The sequence below is a fragment of the Ovis aries genome, chromosome 1, assembly GCF_016772045.2.
Source record: "Ovis aries strain OAR_USU_Benz2616 breed Rambouillet chromosome 1, ARS-UI_Ramb_v3.0, whole genome shotgun sequence".
NCBI lineage: Eukaryota > Metazoa > Chordata > Mammalia > Artiodactyla > Bovidae > Ovis > Ovis aries.
This window is the reverse complement of record NC_056054.1, coordinates 51,591,047-51,618,456: the sequence shown is the minus strand read 5'-3', so window position 1 is coordinate 51,618,456 and position 27,410 is coordinate 51,591,047. Positions and strand designations below refer to the sequence as shown.

Sequence of the window (27,410 nt, the reverse complement as noted above, 5' to 3'; positions counted from 1 at the left end):
AAGCTGAGCACCAAAGAATTGATGCTTTTGAACTGTGGTGTTGGAGAAGACTCTTGAGAGTCCCCTGGACTGCAAGGAGATCCAGCCAGTCCATTCTGAAGAAGATCAGTCCTGGGATTTCTTTGGAAGGAATGATGCTAAAGCTGAAACTCCAGTACTTTGGCCACCTCATGTGAAGAGTTGACTCATTGGAAAAGACTCTGATGCTGGGAGGGATTGGGGGCAGGAGGAGAAGGGGACAACAGAGCATGAGATGGCTGGATGGCATCACTGACTCGGTGGACGTGAGTCTGAGTGAACTCCAGGAGTTGGTGATGGACAGGGAGGCCTGGCGTGCTGCGATTCATGGGGTTGCAAAGAGTCAGACATGACTGAACGACTGAACTGAAGTGAACTGAAAAGCACTGAATTTTTACCCCCCTCACATTTTATGTTTTTGAAATCATATTTAAAATCTTTTAATTTTGAGTACCAACTCATTGTGGTTGATTGCACTGCTTTTGTCTTTTAACTTTCAGACTAGCTTTTCAAAAAGCTGATCTCATACCATTCCTATATATTTGCCTTTTCAAGTGAGTTTTTTTTTTCATATATTTAAACATTTTTATTGTGACCTTTTCCACTAAAGGAAATCCTTTAGCATTTCTTGTAAGTTCGATTTGGTGGTAATTAACTTTATTTTAGCTTGACTGGGATTTATTTCTCTCTTTAATTCTGCACTCTGTAACTTTGCCAGATAGAGTATTTTGGACTGTAATTATTTTTTCTTTCATCACTTTACATATATCCTGACATTCTCTTCTGATCTGTTAAGTTTCTGCTTAAAAATCAGCTAATAGCCTTATGGGGTTTACCTTGTATGGAACTGCTTGTTTTCTCTTGCTGTCTTTGAGACTCTATCTTTTGCTTCCTTAATTATATCTTGGTATGAATCATTTTGGGTTCGTCTTGTTTGGGACTTTCTAGGTTTCCTATACCTAAATGTTTCTTTCTTTCCCTAGAATAGGGAAGTTTTCAAACAAGTATTCTTCCCCTTTCTGTCTCTTTTATTTTTCTTGGACCTCTATAATGCAAATGTTAGTATGGTTGATGTTTCTCTAGAAGTCCCTTAAATTCCCTTTATTTAAAAAAAAAAAACAAAAAACACTTTCTTCTCTTTGCCTTTCTGATTGGATGATTTTTGCTATTCTCTCTTCCATGTAGCTGATCTTCTCTTTTGTATTATCTAATCTGCTATTGATTCCCTTTTTCAGTTATTGTATTCATCAGCTCTGATTGGTTCTGTCTTGTATTTTCTAAGTCTTCATTGAAGATCTCACTGTATTTCTCCATTTCTCTTCTAAGTATACTGAGCATCTTTATGACTATTTCTTTGTATTCTATGTCAGGTAAAATATTTACCTCTGTTTCATTAAGGTTTTCCCTAGGGTTTTATTTTGTTCTTTCACTTAGAAAATATTTCTGTCTTTTCATTTTGTTTGACTCTTGGCATTTGTTTCTATGAATTATGCAAAATAGCTACCTCTCCTAGTCTGACGGAGTGGCCTTGTATGTGACTGTCTCCTATGTAGACTGTTCGCACCTGCTAGCTTTGGCAGGCTAACTGGAGCTGGAGCAGGTGTGAGTCAGGTGAAATCTCAAGGTACGTTGTGCCAAGTCTGCCTTAGCAGGTTGGCAGGAGTTAGGGTGCGCATGAATTGGAGGCAATCCTGAAGTTGCCTTGGTGGAGCAGCTAGAATAGGAATAGACTCTGGCTGTGGGCAGTCCCTGGGTGTGCCATGTTGAGGCTATCTTGGCAGAATGGCTGGAACTGGGGTGGCTGAGGACCATGGAGAGTTCTGGAGGTGATTCAAACAATGGCACTTGCCAGTTCCTCTCATATTAGAGAGAGTTCCAGTAGTTCTCTGCCAGTTTAGCAAAAGCTCTAAGGTTAGTAAATGGATTTCTTTCCATATAATCTAGGTGCCCTTTAAAGTAGTGTGTTTATTGTTTTTATTTAATATTTTTACTGTATCTCAGGGTGGATGAGTCTGCACTCAGGTCCCTCAATAATACCTGCCCCTGTTGCAGGTCATGTGGCTAAGGGTAAGGGTGAGGTTTCTGTGTATAGTGTTTCTCTGTCTTTCCTACCAATTTCTATGTGGTCCTTGTATTTGTAGAGCTGTTCAATAAACCCTCAGGATGAGTTGCTTTGTATATAGGTGCAAATTGGGTGTGTTCATGGGAGGAGATCAGTTCAGGGTCTCTCTACTATATCGTCTTAGACCTCTTCCTGTCTTTATGATTCAACTTTTAATGCCAAAGCAGAGAAGGAAGAGCTCAGCTTCTGGGCTTTGTGATATACACATATAGCTCTGTTGATGCTCAACAAAAGCTTTTTAATTTCTAAAGTGCCATTATTAAGTAGACAGCTTCAATTATTGTGATAACACAATGCTGTCTCATAAGTTTATGCAGTCCTTGTGAACTTTTTATTCTTTTTGAAGTAATTAGCATGTGTCTTGTCACTATTGTTGTTGTTAAGTTGCTAAGTAGTGTCCAACTTCTTTTGTGAACCCCATGGACTGTAGCCCACCAGGCTCCTCTGTCCATGGGATTTCTTAGGAAAGAATACTGGAGTGGGTAGCCATTTCCTTCTTCGGGGGATCTTCCCAACCCAGGGATTTAACCTGCATTTCCTGCATTGGTAGGCAGATTCTTTATCACTGAGCCACTTGGGAAGCCCTCTTGTTACTGTAGAGGGAACTTATGTGTCTAGAAGTGGGGTCCATAATCAAGGAAATTGTGAGGAAAAGTTTATTGAAAAAAGTACACAAAGGTCAATAAAAAATGTAGGTCCCATGTTATAAAAATGTCTGAAAATGTTTCAAAATCATTTTAACTTATAAAACAGTTTGAAATAAAAACTCTATGTCTTATCACTCCTTTGAAAACTTGTAAGTAGTCTCAAAATGTGGAAGGAAATAAAAAGAAGTAATTTCCCTGAATGGCTAATTCTTCAGAATGCAAATGTGAATTGAAGATGTGCTTTAACTTGGCATTTATTTGCCTCATTTTGATTGGAACAAATGGTCTAACATGATCGATTATTTATCATTGTGACTGTATTCCACGGGAAGATGTGGACTAACAGACATCTTTAAAATTTATAGCCTATCCCTTGTATTCCTCAATAAGTGAATTTGTTCTTTATTAATGTTTTTGCACTTTAAAGAGTCACCACCTACAAATTATTCCTAATAATGAAAATAATCAATCTAAAAGATAATATTAAAACTTGAAATCACCTTTAAATCAAAGGATTTAAAGAAACGTATTCATTAACTGTGTGCTTGTTGTGCATCAGGCAAGGTACTGGGTGCTTTCAACAGAGCTTGCAAATGAGTAGGAAGAGATGATAAAAGGATAAAAGTGATGAGTACAATAACAGAGTTACTGACCCAGGCATGGCAAATGAAGAGTGTTTAGTGTGCTAGGAGTAGGGAGAGGTGAATCTGGAAAAACCTAAGAGGAGAGGTGACCCTTGAGCTGGTTCTTAAAGATATTCCAAGAAAAGTTGGCAGCACACCTCAGCGTATGGAAACCTGAGAAAACCTGTCCTGGAAATGGTTTGGTGTACACCCAGTATGTGAAGATCAGGATGAGGTGGAGAGAAGTGATGCTGAAGAGGTGACAATGAGCAAAATCATCAAGGACTTATTCAACATATCAATGTGTTTGGTATTTAATTTTATAGGCTCAGAAAAGAGATTGAAGAATTTTAAGAAATTAACAATGAAATTTGTATTTTCAGAAGCTTTTGTTTAGGAAGCTAGGAGAACACTGCTCTGTACAAGATCTAAATCCAGTACCAGGGACACAAATCTAGAAATGCTCCTAAACTTCATAGGGTGTTCTTATTCTGTTGCCTATGTTTGTGTCATAGAGTGAGGGGAGAGGAGTGTTGTAACCAAAGCGAAGACTGCAATGTAGAAACATATAAGTGGTGGTCACAGTTGAAGTCTAAACTTTCTTGTGGTGGCTTCCGGGTGCCCTGTGAGAAAAAGGGGACAATGCCACTGGAATTATCTTCCCCTTCAATGCCACTGTCGTTCCCTTACCCTCAGTGCCTGACAATGTTTCTAACTCTTCCCCTCCCCCAATGTCTTACATCACTTCCCAGGAGATGCAGTGTATTCTTCACTGACTTGCTAGGTGGTCAGGTCCTCAGCGTGAATATTTTCTACAGCACCTGGAAAATTACAGCCATTGCTAGAAAGTCTAGAGCAAACCGACCACCTTGTGTCTTTGAGGGCCAGCTGCGTCTTTGGGATCAGTGGTTTGGAGGTTAGGCTGAGCAGAAATGCAATGAATTTCTCAGGCAGCTAGAGGTCAGTGAGCCAGACTTCGTGGCAGAATTTTACCAAGCAGTGGCTGCTATAGCTGGTATAGCCTATTGTAGGCTATATCAGATATACAGTATCATAGGCTATACCAGATATACAATATCGTAGGCTGCCTCAGCCTATCGTAAAGAATGATAGGCATTAAAAATCAAAGAAGATAGCCAGAGCTACTGGAGTCATGGCCACAACTTTGCTGAGAGAACTTCGGATGTATCACTTAAAGATCCGGGAATGGTGTCCATCTGAGCAAATCCAGATCAGCAGTCTGCCTCCTAGCTTACTTCTTTCCAAGAGATGTCAAACCATCAAGAATTTTAAGACTTCTTTTGCAACTATAACTGAAAGGAATCTACACATTATAACTCAAGCCTACTATTGGCCCATGGGGTATCAAGGAGAGCCCTTGTGTTCCAGAAATGAGAGAAGGGAGTACATGACCTTACTAAAGGTCATGTTTTTATAATTTAGCTGGATTGGGATGGCTGATTTCACTGTCATTACCAAGTGTTGGCATAACTATGTGATATCCCCATTACCAGCTTTTGTAGTGATGATTTAGTAAAATTATGGAAAAATGAGGAGACAGAGATGTTTGTTTGAATCCAACAATACTTTTTCTAAAGTATATGTGAAATCTTTGGAACTGGAAGCAGACGCTCATATCTTATAAGTGTTCTCTACAACAATATGAAAACAAATGTCATTCTTTAAGGTTGAAGGGTTTTTCTATTAAAATAAAGAATGAATTTTCAGAAAGAAAGAAGACTGCAGTGTAGTGAGGTAAACACTATGTAGACATTCAGGTTGTGATGGAAGCTCTAAGGAGAGAGTAAATCATGTGGAAGGGAGTGGCACTGCTTGCCTGAAATGGTCATTCTTGAAGGGGACTGACGGATGTATAAGAGGGTTTTTTTTTTTTTTAATGTAAGAAAGGGCAAGGAGTAACTCAGAGATGCATATGGAGGAAGAGACTTTGCATGACTCATGTTAGAGTATTACAAGTATTTATAGTAGTAAGAGGGAGAGTATGGTTGAGAGATAAAATTGCTTAGGTTGAAAGAACCCAGATACTGACGAGCATTGTATGTCTGAAGGCACAGAGTTTGACCTTTATTCTAAAGGGCATGAGATGAATGGCAAGCTTCTGCTCTTCTTAAAAAATTTTATTTTATATTTCAGTATAGTTGATTAACAATGCTGTGTTAGTTTCAGGTCAGGGGAGTTGCATGATTAGATTTGCTTCAGTTGTCTTTATTTGTCATTTCTTCTTTCTCCCCTTTGTCACATTCTCTCCAGTACAGATTTATTTACAGCTCTCCTCAAACTGTTTTGAAAAGGTCACCAATGACTTCCATCGGGCCAAGTATAGTGGGCAACATCTTTTATTTTAATTTCACAGCAGCATTTGACAAAGGTGACTGCTCTTGCCACTTTCATTTTTTATTTTTTGAAGTATAGTTGATTTTATAGTGTTGTGCCAATCTCTGCTGTGACTCAGTTAAACATATAGATATACGTTTTAAAAATATTTTTTCCATTATGGTTTATCATAGTATATTGAGTATAATTTCCTATGCTACACATTAGGACTTTATTGTTTATCCATTCTAAATATAATAGTTTGTATCTACCAACCCCAAACTCTCAGTCCATCCTCCCCCCACCACAACCTTGGCAACCACAGGTGCGTTCTCTATGTTTATGAGTCTGTTTCTATTTTGTAGATAGGTTTATTTGTGCCATGTTTTAGATTCCACATATAAGTGATATCATATGGTATTTGTCTTTCTCTTTCTGACTTACTACACTTCACATGATAATCTCTAGTTGAGTCTATGTTGCTGCAATATTTCATGGTTTTTTATGGCTGAGTAGTATTCTTTTATATACACACCACATCTTCTTTGCCCAGTTATCTGTCGATGGACGTTTAAGTTGTTTTCATGTTTGGCTATTGTGAACAGTGCTGCTATGAACATAGGGGTACGTGTATCTTTTTGAATTATAGTTTTCTCCAGGTATGTTCTCAGGAGCAGGATTGCTAGATCATATGGTAATTCTATTTTTAGTTTTCTGAGGAACTTCCATACTGGCTGCTTGGGTGCTAAGTTGCTTCAGTCATGTCCAACTCTTTGGGACCCCATGGACTGTATATAGCCTGCCAGTTTCCTCTGTCGATGGGATTCTTGAGGCCGGAATATTAGAGTGGGTCTCCATGGCCTCCTCCAGGAGATCTTCCCGACCTAGGGATCAAATCTACATCTCTTATGTCTTCTGCGTTGCAGGAAGATTTACCATTAGTGTCACCAGGGAAGTCCCCATATGGCTATACCGACTTATATTCCCACCAACAATGTAGGAGGGTTCCCTTTTCCACACCCTCTCCTGCATTTGTTATTTGTAGACGTTTTAATGATAACCATTCTGACTGGTGTGACCCCTCTCTCCCTTTTGAAACAGTCTTTCCTCTTGGTTTCCTTGACATCATACTCACCGGATGCTTCTTGCACGTTATTGCTACTTCCTTTTTAGTCTCCTTTTCTGTGTCCTCAACCCCTACTTGATCTCCAAATATGAGAGTGCCTTGGTCCTCATCCTTCACTTTTCTCTAGTCTATGTTTACACTAGGTCAATGACTTTAAATATTATCTGCATGTCAGTGACTCCCAAGCTTTATATCTCTAGCAATGACTCTCCGTCGACCTCCATATTTCTTTATGCAACTGCCTATTTGACTTCTGTATTTGAATTCATGGTACTTATTCAAACTTAATTTGGTCAAACAGAACTCTTGATTCTTACTTGCACTTGAAAGCTCTAAAACCTCCTTCATCAGTCTTTTCCATTTAAGAAAGTGACACCAGTATCCCACCCTGTTACTCAAGTTACAGGTTCTTGGCTTCCTCTTCCCACCCTCCCCCCATTTCTCACATTGAATGCATCAGCAAGTCTTATTGGCTTTAGCTCCAAAATATATCCCCAGAATACCTACTTCTCTTTTTTACAGTCACCATCATCCACAGCACTGTATATCCTACTTATACTTTAGCACTAGACTCTAGAATGATCTGTTTTCTTTCCTTATTTTTCTATAATCCATTCTACATAAAAAACCTTCAGTGAGCTTTCAAATCATGAATTAATTATAGCTCTTCTCCTTAATACATTTTCAACAGCTTTCCATACTATCTATGTAAATTAAACTCAACTTCATGTCCTACATGAGTGCCCTCTGCATGACTCACTTATATCATCCTGTACCACTCTTTCTCTCTCTCATTTTCTTATTGTAGCCATGCTTGCCTTCTTCTCATTTCTTAAAGATTTTAAACTTGCAGCCATCCTGGGTACACTGACTGAACTACTTTGAGCCCAGACCTTTGCATGAATAGCTACCTCTTGTCATCCAGCTTTTAACTGCCATTGCCCAAGAGCCCTTCATGACAACCTCGTCTTCCAGTCACTATCTGCAACATCATTAAATTGTACTTTCTTTATAATAGTCATCATTGTTGAAAATTTCTTTATTCATTTTTTTCTCACAGTTAATATCCTGTCTAAAAGATCAGGTTTGTGAGCAGCAAGAACCTTGAGTGTTTTGTTCATCAGTGTAATCCCTATGGTTAGAAAAGTCCCTGACATGTAATATGTGTCTGGTGAATGACTAAATGAACTATTATCCTAGCTTTAAAGCCAGGGATATCCTGGAGAGAAGAGAAACTAGTTGAAACAAAGGCAGGATACCATTTAGATGAATTTTCAGTTATCTAGCTGACAAATGATTAAAACCTTGACTGAAGCAGTGGCTCTGGAAAAGAATAAAGCTAAGATGTAATAAGAAGGAAAAAATCTACAAGGCTTTAGGACTGATTGTATGCTGAGGATAGAAGAGATGGTCTAGCATGACTGTACTAATAACTGGAAGCATTACGGTTATATTAATGAAGGTAGGGAACACATGAGGAAGAGCCAGAATGGTTATGAAGAGCAGAGAAGATAGCTAATTTAGTTTTAGAAATGTTGAGTTTTGAAATGCCTATGGCCTCTCCAGGTAAGAGTATTCAGTAGAGAGTCAGAAATATACTTATGAAGCTCTTTGAAATATTGATATAGTCCTTTTAACTAAAAAAGTATCTAAATACAAGGGAAGATAGAATGTTAAATCTAATAGAAAAATGTGTAAGTTTTCTCTTCCGAAAAATACTACCTTATCCTTGTTGCTCTTAGAGTACTCTGTGTGCTTATGACACTGTGTTGTAATCAGTTGTTTGCTTGGCTAGCTCCTCAGTTAAGCCATGAGTTCTGCCAAATAGAGCTGAATATAACAGATAATATATAATAAATAACAGTTTCAATCATGTTGTTGTTGTTGTACAGTTGCCAAGTCATGTTCGACTCTTTGCAACCCCATGGACTGCAGCATGCCAGGCTTCCCTGTCCTTCATTATCTCCCCAAGCTTGCTCAAACTCATATCTATTGAGTCAATGATACCATCCAACCATCTCATCCTCTGTCATCCCCTTCTCCTCCTGTCCTCAGTCTTTCCCAGCATCAGGATCTTTTCCAGTGAGTAAGCTCTTTACATCAGGTGGCCAAAGTATTGGAGCTTCAGCTTTGGCATCAGTCCTTCCAATGAATATTCAGGGTTGATTTCCTTTAGGATTGACTGGTTTGGTCTCCTTGCATGTTACACATGCCACTCCCACCCTTCAAATTTCACAAATGACTTCCCACTGCCTAAAAGTTAACTCCAAATTCCTTAACATGATGCTGAAATCTTAACACACATTTGTCTTAAGTTATCTGACTAAACTATACTCTCTCTAGGGTTTCTAAACTCTTGAATGAACTCTCTGTTGAGACAAACCAAGTCATGTGCATTTCTGCAGGGTCTGAAAATTTATTTTGTCCATGTTTTAGAATTGCTCTAATTCAAGGATGATGATTAGTATTAACAAAGCTCACAAGAGACTGATGTATCAAGCCAGAATGTTAATGCAATCATTTACATTGAGAAATTTAATTGCTGAGAAGGCCTGATGTTCCTTGGCCTGACCAGCATATTGCTCCCTTTAGGCAAACTACACAAGAAACCTAATTATCAAAAAGGTTCCTGGGTGAATGTGTAGTCAGAAAAGGAAATTACATGAGTGGAATGGCTAATGGCAAGGTTCTTCCAGCCTGGCTATCTATCGACAGAGCAGCATCTTCACATTGGACCCTTATTTCAATTTGTCTTAGTGCCCTAATCTGGAGGGTGCTCAGATGGGCAGACCTGTTTGAGCATCACATGCAGTTCTCTTTAGATATGTTAATAGATTCAAGAAGTTTGGAATCAAGGCTTGTTAGATTGGGAGGCTTCATCTCATTGAGGTGACTATGTGCATTAATCATGTGTTGAATCAGAGTTTAAGCTTCAGAAAGCAGTATTATTTTCTCCACACTCACATTTTGGAGAAGTATCTCACTGACACCGCAAGTGGTAGTCTTCCTTGCTCTATGGCCCTGCTCTATGGCCTCTGCCCTCCAGCCTCAGAATGCCTTCCCTCCACTGAAATCCTGCAGCTTTTACTATGGATGGTATACAGCACGTAATACTTGTGATTTCTTTTTAGCTTTTGGTACTCACGTATTGTCTTATAATCTGATTTGTAATTCCTTGGAGGACAGAGATCTGCATTCAGTATGTGTGTCAGTAGGTAATGATGAGCCTTTCTTTTTTTTCTTCTTCTAGATATAGCACCAGTTAGAGCACCTTCTCCTTGAATGGCATTCTGGTACAAGGAAAGGGTTTATTTCTTCCATCAGTTCAGTTCAGTTCAGTGGCTCAGTTGTGTCCGACTCTTTGCGACCCCATGAACCACAGCACGCCAGGCCTCCCTGTCCATCACCAAATCCCAGAGTCCACCCAAACTCATGTCCATTGAGTCGGTGATGCCATCCAATCATCTCATCCTCTGTCGTCCCCTTCTCCTCCGTCCCTCAATCTTTCCCAGCATCGGGATCTTTCCAAATGAGTCAGGTCTCCGCATCAGGTAGCCAAAGTATTGGAGTTTCAGCTTCAACATCAGTCCCTCGAATGAACACCCAGGACTGATCTGATTTAGGATGGACTGGTTGGATGTCCTTGCAGTCCAAGGGACTCTCAAGAGTCTTCTCCAACACCACAGTTCAAAAGCATCCATTCTTTGGTGCTCAGCTTTCTTTATAGTCCAACTCTCAGATCCATACATGACCACTGGAAAAACCATAGCCTTGACTAGACAGATCTTTGTTGGCAAAGTAATATCTCTGCTTTTGAACATGTTGTATAGGTTGGTCATAACTTTCCTTCCATGGAGGAAACGTCTTTTAATTTCATGGCTTCAGTCACCATCTGCAGTGATTTTGGAGCCCAGAAAAATAAAGTTAGCAACTGTTCCCCCATCTATTTGCCAAGAAGTGATGGGATCAGATGCCATGATCTTAGTTTTCTGAATGTTGAGCTTTAAGCCAACTTTTTCATTCTACTCTTTCACTTTCATCAAGAGGCTCTTTAGTTCTTCTTCACTTTCTGCCATAAGGGTGGTGTCATCTGCATATCTGAGGTGATTGATATTTCTCCCAGCAATCTTGATTCCAGCTTGTGCTTCATCCAGCCCAGTGTTTCTCATGATGTACTCTGCATATAAGTTAAATAAGCAGGGTGACAGTATTCAGCCTTGATGTACTCCTTTTCCTACTTGGAACCAGTCTGTTGTTCCATGTCCAGTTTAACTGTTGATTCTTGACCTGCGTATTGGTTTCTCAAGAGGCAGGTCAGGTGGTCTGGGATTCCCATCTCTTTCAGAATTTTCCACAGTTGATTGTGATTCACACAGTCGAAGGCTTTGGCATAGTCAATAAAGCAGATTTAGATGTTTTTCTGGAACTCTTGCTTTTTCGATGACCCAGCAGATGTTGGCAATTTGATCTCTGGTTCCTCTGCCTTTTCTAAAACCAGCTTGAACATCAGGAAATTCACGGTTCACGTATTGCTGAAGCCTGGCTTGGAGAATTTTGAGTATTACTTTACTAGCATGTGAGATGAGTGTAATTATGTGGTACATTGAACATTCTTTGGCATTGCCGTTCTTTGGAATTGGAATGAAAACTGACCTTTTCCAGTCCTGTGGCCACTGCTGAGTTTTCCAAATTTGCTGGCATATTGAGTGCAGCACTTTCACAGCATCATCTTTCAGGATTTGAAAGAGCTCAACTGGAATTCCGTCACCTCCCCTAGCTTTGTTCGTAGTGATGCTTTCTAAGGCCCACTTGACTTCACATTCCAGGATGTCTGGCTCTAGGTGAGTGATCACAATATCGTGAATATCTTGGTCATGAAGATCTTTTCTGTACAGTTCTCCTGTGTATTCTTGCCATCTCTTCTTAATATCTTCTGCTTCTGTTAGGTGCATACTATTTCCGTCCTTTATCGAGCCCATCTTTGCATGAAATGTTTCCTTGGTATCTCTAATTTTCTTGAAGAGATCTCTAGTCTTTCCCCTTCTGTTGTTTTCCTCTATTTGTTTGCATTGATCACTGAGGAAGGCTTTCTTATCTCTTCTTGCTATTCTTTGGGACTCTGCATTCAGATGCTTATATCTTTCCTTTTCTCCTTTGCTTTTCACTTCTCTTCTTTTCACAGCTATTTGTAAGGCCTCCTCTGAGAGCCATTTTGCTTTTTTGCATTTATTTTCCTTGGGGATGGTCTTGATCCCTGTCTCTTGTACAATGTTATGAACCTCATTCCATAGTTCATCAGGCACTCTATCTATCAGATCTAAGCCCTTAAATCTATTTCTCACTTCCACTGTATAATCATAAGGGATTTGATTTAGGTCATACCTGAATGGTCCAGTGGTTTTCCCTACTTTCTTCAATTTCAGTCTGAATTTGGTATTAAGGAGCTCATGATCTGAGCCACAGTCAGCTCCCGGTCTTGTGTTTCCTGACTGTATAGAGCTTCTCCATCTTTGGCTGCAAAGAATATAATCAGTGTGATTTTGGTGTTGACCATCTGGTGATGTCCATGTGTAGAGTCTTTTCTTGTGTTGTTGGAAGAGGGTGTTTGCTATGACCAATGCATTTTCTTGGCAAAACTCTATTTTCTTTGCCCTGCTTCATTCCGTATTCCAAGGCCAAATTTGCCTGTTACTCCAGGTGTTTCTTGACTTCCTACTTTTGCATTCCAGTCCCCTATAATGAAAAGGACATCTTTTTTGGGTGTTAGTTCTAAAAGGTCTTGTAGGTCTTCATTGAACCGTTCAACTTCAGCTTCTTCATTATTACTGGTTGGGGCATAGACTTGAATTACGGTGATATTGAATGGTTTGCCTTGGAGACGAACAGAGATCATTCTGCCTTTTTGACATTGCATCCAAGTACTGCATTTCAGAATCTTTTGTTGACCATGATGGCTACTCCATTTCTTCTAAGGGATCCTGCCCACAGTAGTAGATATAATGGTCATCTGAGTTAAATTCCCCCATTCCAGTCCATTTTAGTTCTCTGATTCCTAGAATGTTGACGTTCACTCTTGCCATCTCCTGTCTGAGATGTTGGCAATTTGATCTCTTGTTCCTCTGCCTTTTCTAAAACCAGCTTGAACATCTGGAAGTTCATGGTTCACATATTGGCTGTGCTTAAAAATGTCAAGCTTCTTTAATTTGCATCTTCTTTCATTGAGTTTTCTATTTAAAAACTAAACAACACCTTTCTCCATGTCTTGAAAAGATAGTACATGACCTTTATTACAGGGTGCCGATTGTAGCAATTTGGACTTTATTTTTTTCCAGACTTGGATCACAGGTCAAGCAAGTGGTCATAACATTTTAATGACTTTTGTCTGACACAAAAATAATGGAATAAACAGAATAAGCTGACTTTTTCCACTGGGACCTGTAAGTCTTTGACCTGCTTTGACATTGCATATTCAAATCCACAGTCCACAGTGTGTACAGTGTCATGCCTTCTGTGGATATTTCATAAAACTAATTGAATTGAAAAATAGTCTGAGATGTATTCCATAGGTTTTAGTAATTTAAATAGCTCAGAGAACTCTGACACTGTCTTCCTGTTACCCGAGCATCTTGTTTAGGAATTTGAACCCCTGTATCACACCAGTGTCATCTGAAAATGGTGTAGAATTTGCATAACTTCAAATAGGCTAGAGTGTTAATAACGACTTTAAAGTCCTGAAGTTTAAACCTATATGTAATGCTTCACTTCTCTGTGATGATTGGGCTTAAATGCTGTGGTCATTATCCAGCCTCTTTAGAGGGTCACCTTTATACTTATTCATAGGATCTATGTCACATTGTTTCCTTGTTTTCTTTTGTTCCTTCAACAAATATGTGTAGTATGCCTTACTCTATGATAAGAATTATGCTAGTTGGTAATAATACAAAGATAAAATGTCCTTGTCATCAAAGAACAAGCATATAGTAGAAGAGATAGTCAATGGAAAATAGTTTACTTCAGTGTGCAAAGTACTGCCATGGAAGAGAGAAGGACCTAACTCTCAGTGGATGCCTTATGTGACTGTTCTTCCAAAGATTAATTTTTATTTATTCTCACTCAGAAGTTATTAACTGATCATCTATTATGTGCCCTCTCTCCTCTGGGCATCAGAGATACAGTGATGAACAAGACAGGCCTTGGGAGGGGAAAGAGACAGGGCAGATAACATCTGAGAAATGAAAATGACAGTTTCATAAGATGATAAGTATGAAGAAGAAAATAAAACAGAGGATGTGCTAGTACCTGGCCGGAGTGTGAGTGGGAGCATTAATTTAGATTTGGTGGTCAGGGAAGACCTTTCTTTCGAGGTGATGATGGAAATGAGACTTGAATGATAAAGAGAAGCCAGCCAATGGGAAGACTGAAGACAGTGCATTTCAGATAGAGGAAGAACAAAATGTAAAATCCCTAAGGCAGGAATGAGCTTCTGAGCTCAAGGAGTAAAAAGAAGGCCCCTGTGAGCACAGCATGGTGGATGGGGGCAGGGAAGTGGGGAGGGAGCGTGGGTTGTTAGGAGAACCCCAAAAGCACATTCTACTAAGTGCAGTGGAAAAGCTATTTGAGGGTTTTAGTTGGAGAGTAAGTTAGTTTAATACATTATAAAAGCTCATTCTAACTACTGGAGAATGGCTTTCAAGAGTCCTAAAGCAGAAGTGAGGAGATCAATAGGCAGATTTTGCAGTCATTGACATGAAGGAGTCAGTGATTTGGCCTAAGGTGACAGTAATGGAGATGGAGAGATGTGAATAGATTCAGACATGTTCTGGTGGCAGTGTTTATTGATATGAAAGGTGAGGGAAAGAAGTCAAAGATAACTGCTGGACTTGTGACTAGCTGAAGCTCCAATATTTTGGTCACCTGATGTGAAGAGCTTACTCATTGCATAAGACCCTGATGATGGGAAAGATGGAAGGCAGGAAGAGAAGGGGATGATAGAGGATAAGATGGTTGGATAAGCATCACTGATTCAATGGACTTGAGTCTGAGCAAAAGGAGACAGCAAAGGACAGGGAAGCCTGGCATGCTACAGTCCACTGGGGTTGCAAAGAGTCAGACCCAACTTAGTGGCTGAAAAACAAGATGTGTGACATGAACATTTGGATGTATGACAATTCCCTTCCTAAGAATGGAAAGATTAGGGGAGGTGCAGGTGTGCTGGTTCAGAAATCAAGACTTCTGTTTTGGCTGGTAGGTTTTATGTGCAGAGTAGATATTCATGTAATGATGCTCTATGTGAGTCTGGAGGTCAGTGAAGAATAAAGTGAGAATGGGAGGTTGAGAGCTGTTGGTCACAGGCATTTAGATAATATTAATATTTAAAGCCGAGTGTCTGGATAAGATCACTTAGGAGAGTAAAGAAGAGGCCCAAGGACAAAACTCCGGATTTGACAGCATTTGGAGGTCAAGCAGAGATGAAGGAGCAGGCAAAGGAGCTCTCAGTGAGTTAGCAAAAGCCACAAGAATGCAGTGTTATAGAAATTAAGAGTGTTATGAGTTTGGTTTTTATTTACTAATTTTTAAAGTTGCCAACTGTGTTGACAGCTTTGAAATGTCAGGCAAGATAAAGCCTGAGAAGCCACCACTGGATCTGGCAACAGGAACATCATCAGAGACCTCATCCAAAGCAATCTCAGTGATGTCATGGGCACTCAGATCTGGAAAGGGACAGTAAGTTAGAGACTGTGAGCTGAAAGCCCGGAGGGGCCTTCTAGAGACAACTCTTTCAGTAAGTTTTATCGGAGGGTGAGTGGAATCTGGAATCAAAGTAGAGTTTCTGAATAGGAACAATTCTAGGACACAGTAGTGTGTGGAGCTGGAGATGATCCAGGACACTGATAATGCAAGAACAAGAGAAACCTATGGACATGAAGTCCTGAAGATAGATTCCACCATGAAACTGGAGAGTCTGGCCTTTGGTAGAAACAGGGGTTCCTAGTCCGTGGTACAAGATGGTAAGCAGGGAATAGACTAGAGATATTGAGTGTCAATAGTTTTGGTGATGAAGAGAGATTCATACTGCTTGCTTTTAACTATTTGATGAATTATGAGATAAGTTATCAGGCAGGGATGGGCTGGTAGTGGTGGTGGCAGTGGCAGGCCCAGGTTTATAAGGACTGAGAGGAGAAAGGATGAAACGGTCATTTTGGAAAGTGGAGAAGAGAGCATACATATATGATTAATGCAGAATGTATACATATATATTATATTTCCCATATTGTTCATTGTTGTTCAGTTGCTAAGATCTATCTGACTCTTTGCAACCCCATGGACTGCAGCATGCCAGGCTTCCCTGTCCTTCACTATCTCCCAGAGTTTGCTCAAATTCATATCCATTGAGTTGGCGATGCCATATAGAGAATATTATTCTAGTCTTAGAAAGATAGGAGAACCTGAATATTGTTCTGATGGAGCATAAATATTTTTAGACATGGATACTGAGATAGCTGGAATTGAAGGGCAGTACCCTGGGGTGCCTCACACAGATGGAGGGTCTGGAATAGTATTTTTAAGGAACATACTGTCAGATGAGACAGGAAAAGTGTGTATCATGCAAAGTGGATTTGGTTAACTAGATCAGAAAGCAGACGCTAATATAAAATATAGCTGAAAAATAGAAGGGGTTGGACCTGGTGTGTGAAATATTGGCAGGATTTCATTTCAGTTATAATAGGGAAAAATGAGGTTTAGGCAGATTCTAGATCATACATTAATTTATTCCATCATTCATAACTCTTTAAACTGTTATACACTGTGGGACATACAGAAATGAATAAAACACAGGTTGTACTCTCAATAAACTTGAAATTTAAGCTACTAGCTTTAACAGAAAGCTGCTTCTCAGTAGAGGTGTAAAAGCACAATTCAAGGGGACAGAGTAAAATGAATAACTATTCCTGATTAGAAGGATCAAGGAGTGTTTCTTGAGGGTATTATTTGAGCTGGACTTTGCAGGAGTAGAATCAGAGAATGAAGAAGAAAATCAGACTCATGGGGGCACGTTGCAGATAGTTTTCCAGATGCTGAGATGGAGTTTGGGATCAAGCTCTCTAGTAGGGAATAACACCTGTGAAAAGAAGAGGAAGGAAGTAGAATTACATACAGGGAGATGTCAGTCTGTTACCAGACCCCACAAAACCTCAGCCCACATTTTAGGGAGTTCTGGAGCAAGGACTGCCCTGCTGAGGAGTCCAGAGTAACTTTGAAATGGCTGCACCTTTATGAGCCCGCCTGACTCAATCCCTGATTTGTGAGCTTCCCAGGAGGAATGAAGTGGTAGAAGTGGACCCTGAAGATGCTGTCAACTAGAGACTGTCTGCAACCAGATGTGCTGTAGCCATTAGCAGCTTCCTCGTTGTGTGGGATATAATGTGTAAGTGCATGGTATGTCCCCTCATGGTTCCAGAGGGGTTGGAAGAGAGACTACGGCAAAAGATCCTTGGGGAATAAAACTGGACAGATCGTTTGGGATTATGATTTGCAAGTCATGCATGAGCATTGGAACATTTTTGTTCCTATGAGGATCTTAGGTCTGTATAATGCTTGAGTGCTCTGCTTTCAGGAACGAACTCCAGGTAGTGGACCTAGGGCAGCAGAACCTCTTAGAAATAATAGTTGCCATAAACAAGCTGCCGCCTAATGAATTTGGTAGTGGGAAGTGAAGGGTGGGGAAGACCACACACTATATCCGTTTTCAGTTGGATCCCTTGTTCTTGGATAACAGTGTTTATGTTGGTTCACTCAGCACAGACATCTATCCTTTCCCCTTTAATCACAACTAAAATGTGTTGAGGGGACCCATATAGCCCCTCTTTTTGAAAAAGCTAAGACATACCTGTGTCAGAAGACTATATCAGCATATATTTTTCAAGTATTTTGGGCTTTCCTAGTGGCTCAGGAGGAGAAGGCAATGGCACCCCACTCCAGCACTCTTGCCTGGAAAATCCCATGGACGGAGGAGCCTGGTAGGCTGCAGTCCATGGGGTCGCTGAGAGTTGGACACAACTCAGTGACTTCACTTTCACTTTTCACCTTCCTACATTGGAGAAGGAAATGGCAACCCACTCCAGTGTTCTTGCCTGGAGAATCCCAGGGACAGCAGAACCTGGTGGGCTGCCGTCTATGGGGTCACACAGAGTCGAACACAACTGAAGTGACTTAGCAGCAGCAGCAGTGGCTCAGGTGGTAAAGAATCCGCCTGCAATGCAGGATATCTGGGTTCAGTCCCTGGGTTGGGAAGCTCTCCTGGAGAAGGGAATGGCTGCCAACTCCAGTATTTTTGCCTGGAGAATTCCATGGACAGAGGAGCCTGGTGGGCTACAGTCCATGGGGTTGCAAAGAGTCGGACACAACTGAGTGACTAAGACTCACTTTTCTTTTGTTCTCGTGCTTAGGCTGTTTTGGCATTGAATTGATTTGTTTTCCATTTGCTCTCAGTCCATCATGATTGATAGTGAATTCTTGTGGCAGGGGAATAGGGAGAGAGAGATTTTTCTATTTAAAAATTAGTAATAGTCTGTGTCCAGAAGGAGCAGGAGACATGAACTGGCTCAGTCAGGAAGCCAGGGTGGGTGGAAGGCAGCAGGCAGCTTCCAAGAATTTGGGCCCGGGGTGTGGTGCCCTCTTGTGACTGGGCTGTAGAATGTTAAATGAGGACTCTGTCAGCATCCCAATGTAGAATTTCTAAGTCTTTCAGAAAGTGGAGCAGGTGAGCAGTGGAGCAGGTGACCAAGTCCAAAAAAAAGCACAGAGGACTTGAGAGTATAAAGATAGTTTGAGGAAGCAGAAAGGCCAAGCCTGGAAGAATCATATTCATTCACTAGCATGCCACTTTAACTGCTTCTTAATGTAATGACTGTGCAGGGCATCGCTGCCATAGTTATTTTCTAGTTAGACTCATGGAAAAATGACTGAGGAAATAATATCAGATTTTATCTGGATATTGTTATTTAGTTTAAATCTTTTCCAAGTTGTATATTAGTTTCCAAATGGTTATTTTGCTTGGTTAGCTAAATAAGGAATTATTATATACCTAGTATATGCAACTATCAGAGATGCCATCCTATTTTGGTCATGAAGCCGTCACTCAAGAAAGACCCTTCACTTGGTATGAGTTTGCCCAAATTCCATATATAGAGTCTCAGAGAAAAGGAATTTTTTTTTTTAGGAATAACTTTTTATTACTAGTCTTATAAACCCGAATGAGTACACCTCACAGCTCTACATTTTTAAAGTCTAGGCATCATAAAATTTAAAACCTAATAACACACATCTTATTGTCACATTAAATTTATTTATTAAAAATTTATCAAAGATGTCTTTGTGTTTCATGACTTTTGATCATAGACATCACTTTACATGCTTTGGCTTGTGAATTCAGATCATTATGGAGTTTATTTCAAATTGGAAGTCAATTTATTTGGCCAGTGTCTATAAGAATCAATTTCTCCATGTTAGTAAAGTTTCGGCCCTCCAAATTATTATTTATCTTATGTTTTGGGTAATTTGTTGTTTTATTCTTCACAGGATGCTTTTTGTCAGACATGGTAAAAAAATATAAAGCTGAAAAAAATAATATTGGCTAAAATTTTAAAGTAAAAAAATCCGCACTAGTGGTCTCCATGTGCTTATTTCTTAATGTTTTCTTACTGAAAATAGTCTATTGTAATGCACATTAACATTTTATAGGTCCCTCTAAAATAGAATGGAAAGTTTGCTCCCTGCAGTAAGTAGCGAAGGTACTGTTATTTTACAGTTGTGTCTTTGATATCTCAACTTGTTTTTCAGATTTCAGGTGTCAAAGTTACAACTGCATAAACCATCTCCATATGCATTATCCATAATTTAGTTTTGTACTGTTCAATGAAAGAGGAAATGAATCTCCATCTCCTCCTTCCTGAAAAATGTTTGATTTCCTATCTCATTATCATTCATTCCTCCCTAAAACCCTGATCTTGATGTTTGTGTGTAATATTTGTGCTGAGTTTATGAACTTATTCAATGTTCTTGGTTCCCCTAAACTAGCTATGATAATGTTAATGTATTATTTATTGATTCTGTGATCTGTTTAGGATTAGTAGACCACGTCTATTTTCTTAAATGTCTCGGCCATCTGTATCATTTACAATTCAGGTGGAGAGTTAATCCTAACACACATAAACTTTAGCGAGTTGTTTGGTGCTTAACCATGATGGTGATTGTAAGAGCAATAAGATTTCCAGTTACAGAAGAAAGAGCTCAGTTAAGTGCTAAATATCAGATTTAATGTAGGAGAGAGCTTTTGAAGTACCTGAAAAGATGGGTAAGACATGAATTTTTAAAAGAAAAGGACAAAGTGTTCCACGTTTAAAAATACCCAGAATAAAGACAAGGAGTCTTCAGTACATGAAATACTGTCCTAATCACAGGGCTTCAGTTCTTTTAGCTTTCCTGAATGAATATGTATGTGTCTATCTCAATATGAATGTATTTTCAGTTCAGATCAGTCGCTCAGTTGTGTTTGATTCTTTGTGACCCCAAGGACTACAGCATGCCAGGCCTCCCTGTCCATCACCCACTCCTGGAGCCTACTCAAACTCATGCCCATCGCATCGGTGATGCCATCCAACCATCTCATCCTCTGTTGTCCCCTTCTCCTCCCATTTTCAATCTTTCCCAGCATCAGGGTCTTTTCCAATGAGTCGGTTCTTCTCATCAGGTGGCCAAATTATTGGAGTTTTAACCTCAGCATCAGTCCTTCCAATGAATATTCAGGACTGATTTCCTTTAGGATGGACTGGTTGGATCTCCTTGCAGTCCAAGGGACTCTCAAGAGTCTTCTCCAACACCACAGTTCAAAAGCATCAGTTCTTCAGCACTCAGCTTTCTTTATAGTCCAACTCTCACATCCATACATGACTACTGGAAAAAACCAAAGCTTTGACTAGACGGACCTTTGTTGGTAAAGTTATGTCTCTGCTTTTTAGTATGCTGTTTAGTTTGATCATAGCTTTTCTTCCAAGGAGCAAGTATCTTTTAATTTCATGGCTGCAGTCACCATCTGCAGTGATTTTGGAGCCCAATAAATAGTCATTTTTTGAGGGGTTTCATAAGTCAATGAAACATATATGCATGTTTGAGCTCATTTGCAGTTAGAAATTTGGCCCAACTATTGATGAAACAGCTTGTTTAATTGGGTTGTTCCCCCTTTGCACTGGTCCAGTTCTTTTGCTGGGTTGATCATATTGAATAATTGTCTTCATATTGAGTAGATATAGCTTCAGCATTCTTAATGAGGAATACAGTAATTTTCTCTCAATATTTCTGATTTACCTTTGTTGCCCAAGAGTGCCAAAATGTGAGAAGTCTTTTGGCCACAACCCTTGTCCTGAGACCTAAGTTTTTTCATTTTGTTTTTAAATGTGTTTATTTTTATTTTTTTTTTCACTGTAAATGTGTTTTATTTGCATGACATTTATAAAATGTCTGAATTGATTGCCAGTAATAAAAATCAAGAAATGTTACCAGAAAACCTAGGCTTCCTAACAACATGGGTGCTCTTCCAGACTAGAGGGAAGAAGCTGCTGTCCCAACGGAAGGTGCATGGCGGGCTGCCCCCAGGCAACCCAGCCTTACTTCCCTCATTTCGGTTGCCTGCCTGCCTCTTGTGGGCATTTAAGTTTATGACTCATGTAATAGCTTATGACTGAATAAATAAAAGTTGTCACCTAGAACTGGAAAGTGGGGTCCTCTTAAGAGATCACATTGTTAAGAATGTTCAGCCATCAGTCATAAAAACTGATTTGTAATTCATCTTCTTCTTTTTTTTTTTCTTATAAACAATTGAGTCGTATTTATTGTCTGGATATTATTTCTTTCTTTTTTTCTTTTTTTTTTAGTTTTTTAGTTTTTTATTTTTTAAATTTTAAAAACTTTAATTCTTACATGCATTCCCAAACATGACCCCCGCTCCCACCTCCCTCCCCATAACATCCTTCTGGGTCATCCCCATGCACCAGCCCCAAGCATGCTGCATCCTGTGTCAGACATAGACTGGCAATTCAATTCACATGATAGTATACATGTTAGAATGTCATTCTCCCAAATCATCCCACCCTCTCCCTCTCCCTCTGAGTCCAAAAGACCGTTATACACATCTGTGTCTCTTTCCCTGTCTTGCATACAGGGTCGTCATTGCCATCTTCCTAAATTCCATATATATGTGTTAGTATACTGTATTGGTGTTTTTCTTTCTGGCTTACTTCACTCTGTATAATCGGCTCCAGATTCATCCATCTCATCAGAACTGATTCAAATGAATTCTTTTTAACAGCTGAGTAATACTCCATTGTGTATATTTTTAATTGAAGGATAATTGGTTTGTAATATTGTGTTGGTTTCTGTCATACATCAACATGAGTCAGCCATAGGTATACATATGCCCCCTCCCTCCAACCCCATTGCATCCTTCTTTGTTGTCATAGAGCCCCAGTTTGAGTTTCATGAGTCATACAGCAAATTCCCACTGCCTATCTCTTTTACATATGGCAGTGTATATGTTTCCACTAAGTTTTAGTTCCCTTAAAAATCAGAAGCCAGTATGACACATGCTGAATGGGTTTTACGTCCCTGAGAATGTTTGGAGTAAAATAAAAATATGTTATTTACTAGTTATATTAGCCAAACTGTTTTGTTTTAATTAATTTATTCATTTATTTAATTAGGTAATACATAGGAATTGGGTAAGTGATTCAAATAGTACAGAAATGGCTTAGAGAACCTAGTCCCTCAGAATTCTGCCTTTGAGATTCAAATATTATCAATGCCTTGTGTATCCTTTCAAATAAATGCATGCATTGAAGAGTATAGACTTGTGTATACATATTAATATGTACACATATATTTGTATATCCCTTTTTATAAATAAACGTATGCTATAATAGCATTCTATACACACAATATGTTTGTAAATCAGTTCATCAGTATATACAGAGCAGTCATAGGAGTTTGAAAAGAGGTATTGAAAATATATAACTCAAAGTTTTGTTGTTAGTCATACAATTTGAAGAAATATGTCTTCAATACCCTTCTCTGTCATCTACTCACATATAAAGGTCAAGTTCACATGTTCCCTTTCTAATTCTTATTCTTAGTTATTCTCTGGCAGAATCTATTGCTCTCTTGTCTGCGTTCTCTAAATAATTTGTATATTATATATACTATGTTTATGACCCTCATAATATTAAAGGTTTTTTGTTTGCTTGTTCTTCTGCTTTAATCCACGAATAGATAGTGAGTACCTTTAAATTCTTCTTTTTCTGGATTTTCATTCTCTGGTACAGAGTCTGATATGTAAATAGATACTCAATAAATATTTGTCTGATTTTTTTTAAGCGTTAGGCCCTTAACTTTCATTGCTGATAGAGTCCATATTTCCCCCTCATTGTTGTTGGTCTTTGGTATTTGACTTGAATACTTATCTCCCCAATGATAACTTTCTTAAACCATGGAGCAGGAAAAGAATTAGGTTGAAAAATAAAACAAATATGTCACCTGGAAATATTTATTCAGTACCCCTTTTATAAACTTTTATGAGAAAAATAAATGATCCTATGCATTTTATATTAACAATTGCTGAAGAAAGGCTGACAATTGCCAAAATAAATCTACAGCTCTCAGCCTGGAGCAATTGCTCGTAGATGTGTTTGCATATACACTTCCTGAACCTACTCCATGATATACGCACCCGTTTGTGTACTGCTCACAAAGATGCTTCATGTCATTACTTCTGAAATCTTCATGTTTGGCTTAGTCAAGCAGACTCCTTTAATAGCATCATGGATTTTGTTGCCATGCTGTAAGAATACAGTGCTATGTATTCATTTATCTGTGCTCTGTTCATTTATATCATCTTTCCTCACTTGCAATATTTAATAGAACTTTTGATGTAAATGCAAATAATTGAAAGCATTATTTTTTATTTGTTCCCATTATGGAGCTCGTGGTTCCGTTTTAAACATCCTTACTGAACGCATGAGCATTTTTCTTCATTTTGCTTTGAAGATCTTTTAAGACTCATCTTTAAACTGCCTCATTATGTCTTTCAGAAATACAGTTCTCATTTAACAACTAATCAGGAAATTCAAAGTATTTGAAATATGTTAGGAAAAACAGATGTTCGCTATTTAAAGTACTGCAGATGATTGTTATTTCTTTTTCTAGTCAAAAGACGTTCATATCCACTAAATAAATGCATTGTCTTGAAGTGTGCATTCTTCTGTGTCACAGTAGAGGGAAGTCTTCACTGCTAGAGTAAGAAATGAAACTTTTCTGCTAATGTTCTGCTTAACTATTCATTTTGCACAGTAGGAAAGCTGGGATTGGGAAAACATCAGTAAATTTCACTCTTCTCAGCCTAACAGGAAAAATAGACAATGGAAATGGCAGTTGTTGGCTGGTTGCTTTGAAATACTAGCATGCTGAATGAGTTCAATAGTTTTTTTTTTTTTTTTTTACCCAAAATAAGCTTAGCTGATTTTGCAGAAAACTAAGGCTTATGCATAAACATAGATGTTAACATGTTAAGCAACTGAGCTAATGACGCCAAATCTAAGGGCGCAGAAGCAAAAGTAGGAAGACTTGTTTAAACATGTAATTACACATTGAATTCAACTATAGAATTGAAAAGATTTAGTATCATTTAATAGTTTCATTGAAACAATCATAATAATTATCCATGTATTTTTAAAAAATCTTTAGAGTTTATTTGGTTCAGCATTCTGTTTTGGGATTGCAGGCATGGATACATGGGAAGGCTTATCCAAAATTGCCTGATGATTTGGTGGCATTGTTGGGGTTTGAATCTAGGTCTCCAGGTTATGCGTCTAGAGTTCTTCTCTATTTCTCTGACATACAATAAATATGCTGCTTTTAATTTCATGGCAGTATTTTGCTTGATAGTGTGTTTTGGTGGGAGAAGCAAGCTGAGAGAAAGAGGAAAACCATATTTGTGGAAAAGATGGAGGAAGAAGAAAAAAGTGAAACTGGTTGGCAAATAAGGAGGAACTTTGGGAGAATAAAAATATCTATTGAGGAATGTTTTTGGTTTCTGGAATATAGTGTATGGTATATCTTCTTTTTTGCTTCCCCTGAACGCTTCAGCAAACGTCTGTTTCTCAGTTCCACTGTGGAGTTGGATCACTTTTGATGGACTTGACTGAAATGCTAAGAATAACCTCTGAGTGGATGAGGTCAAGAGCCCAGACTGTCACGTGGAAGACTGTCACACATTTATTCATGGGATTATGTGACTAAAGTCTCTTCTGTAAACCATGAACTCTACAAGAATAAGCCGTGGATCTTTTCTTCGCCATTGTATCATTAATATCATGTATATTGCCTGGCATGTAATACATGCACCATAAAATTTTGCAGTCTGTTAGGACACTGAATATGACTTCTTTGCAAAGGATATATATCAGGCACTTGATCTTCTGGACAGTTTAATCTCAGGACAACTCTACAAGGTATTTATTTCTAACTGCCAGTATAGATTAGGGAGCTGAAACTTGGGAACATCATGTCACTATTCAAGGGCACACAACTCATTAGTGACAGTGCTGGTACATTGAAAGAATGTTAGGGCTATCTGATTTCAAATGTCTTGGCTAGGGGACAGTTCAAGATAACAGTGTAGGAAGACCCTGGACTCACTTCTCCATAGAAACACTGAATCTATACATACATAGAGCAGTTTCTCCCAGAAGAACTGAGGGCTGATTGAACAACTTCTGTACAACAACAATAAAGGGACCATGTAGAGGTAGATAGGAAAAACAGACAGGTCATATTGACAGGAGCCACACCCCTAACACGTGATCTGCAGTAGAGAAGGGTGACACTGAGGGGCGCCATGTGTGCATTTACACCCTCTGGGGCACAGTGAAAAGACAATGATTTAAAGGGTGCCTAGACCTTACATGGGGAGAAGGCACTGGCAACCCACTCCAATACTATTGCCTGGAAAATCCCATGGACGGAGAAGCCTGGTAGGCTGCAGTCCATGGCGTCGTGAAGAGTTGGACACAACTGAGCGACTTCACTTTCACTTTTCACTTTCCTGCACTGAAGAAGGAAATGGCAACCCACTCCAGTGTTCTTGCCTGGAGAATCCCAGGGACGGAGGAGCCTGGTAGGCTGCCGTCTATGGGGTCACACAGAGTCGGACATGAGTGAAGCGACTTAGCAGCAGCAGCAGCAGACCATACATGAAGGAAAGACATTTACTAAACCTAGAGTGTCTGCCAAATGGGCAGGGAACTGTACAAACTCTCTCCAGGATCAGAGGTCCTGGAAAGTGCCTTTTTTTTTTTTTTTAACTTCTTCCTCCATCTTGAGATGAGATGGGAACATGATCTAAGCATTCTGCCCATCTGCCAGGACTGCCCTCTCCCACATCAGCTCTATGCTCCCCTCGCCCCACCACTACCCACACCACTAAGGTGGCCCCTGCCCTATACTTGTGCTTATCCCAGCTCGAGCTTTCCTGCTAGGTCCTGGTGCAGAGCACCATGGGACAGCCCTAGTGTGTACTTACTCCAAATCCAGCCAGCCTGCCAGCCAAAGCTGCCTGGTGCATTGTTTACCCAGAAGATTCCCTAATACAAGTCCACGCTAATAAAACCAGGGGAGGTTCCTGTTTTGCCTAATTCATTGAAACAGTCACTGAGAGTCAAACAACATGAGGAGGCAGAGGGATGTGTTGTAAACAAAAGAACAAAACGGAACTCCAGAAAAAATCTATTGAAACAGACAAGTAATTTACTTGATAAAGAGTTCAAAGAAATGGTCATAAAGTGCTCACCAAGCTCAGAAGAATGGAGGAACGCAGTGAAACCTTCAACAAAGAGGTGGAAAATATAAGAAAGAACCAATCATAGCTGAAGAATAAAATGAACACTAGGTAGAATCAATAGCAGATTAGATGATACAGAAGAATGGATCAGCAATTGGGAGGATACAAAAATGGAACTCACCCAGTCAAGACAGCAAAAAGAAAAAAAAATTAAGATTAGGATAGTTTTAAGGGGCTTCTGTGATAAGATTAGGATAGTTTTAAGGGGCTTCTGTGACAACATCAAGTGTACCAAAATTTGCAGCTATAAGAAGAGAGCAAGGGACAAAAAACTCATTTGAAGAAATAGTGGCTGAAAACTTCCCTCATCTGGAAAAGGAAATAGATATCCAGGTCTAGGAGAAGGCAGTGGCAAACCACTCCAGTACTCTTGCCTGGAAAATCCAATGGATGGAGAAGCCTGGTAGGCTACAGTCCATGGGGTCGCTAGGAGTTGGACACGACTGAGCAACTTCAGTTTCACTTTTCACTTTCATGCATTGGAGAAGGAAATGGCAACCCACTCCAGTGTTCTTGCCTGGAGAATCCCAGGGATTGGGGAGCCTGGTGGGCTGCCATCTCTGGGGTCGCACAGAGTTGGATACGACTGAAGCGA

General features: G+C 39.4%; 1 protein-coding gene and 1 pseudogene across 1 annotated transcript in view; both read left to right on the top strand.

The window, feature by feature from the left end:
• Window positions 1-27,410, top strand: part of SLC44A5 (solute carrier family 44 member 5) — a 448,857-nt gene that overhangs the window by 263,895 nt on the left and 157,552 nt on the right. The gene's annotated exons all lie outside the window — the stretch shown is intronic.
• LOC114110798 (uncharacterized protein C14orf119 homolog) lies at window positions 4,053-17,585 on the top strand (annotated as a pseudogene).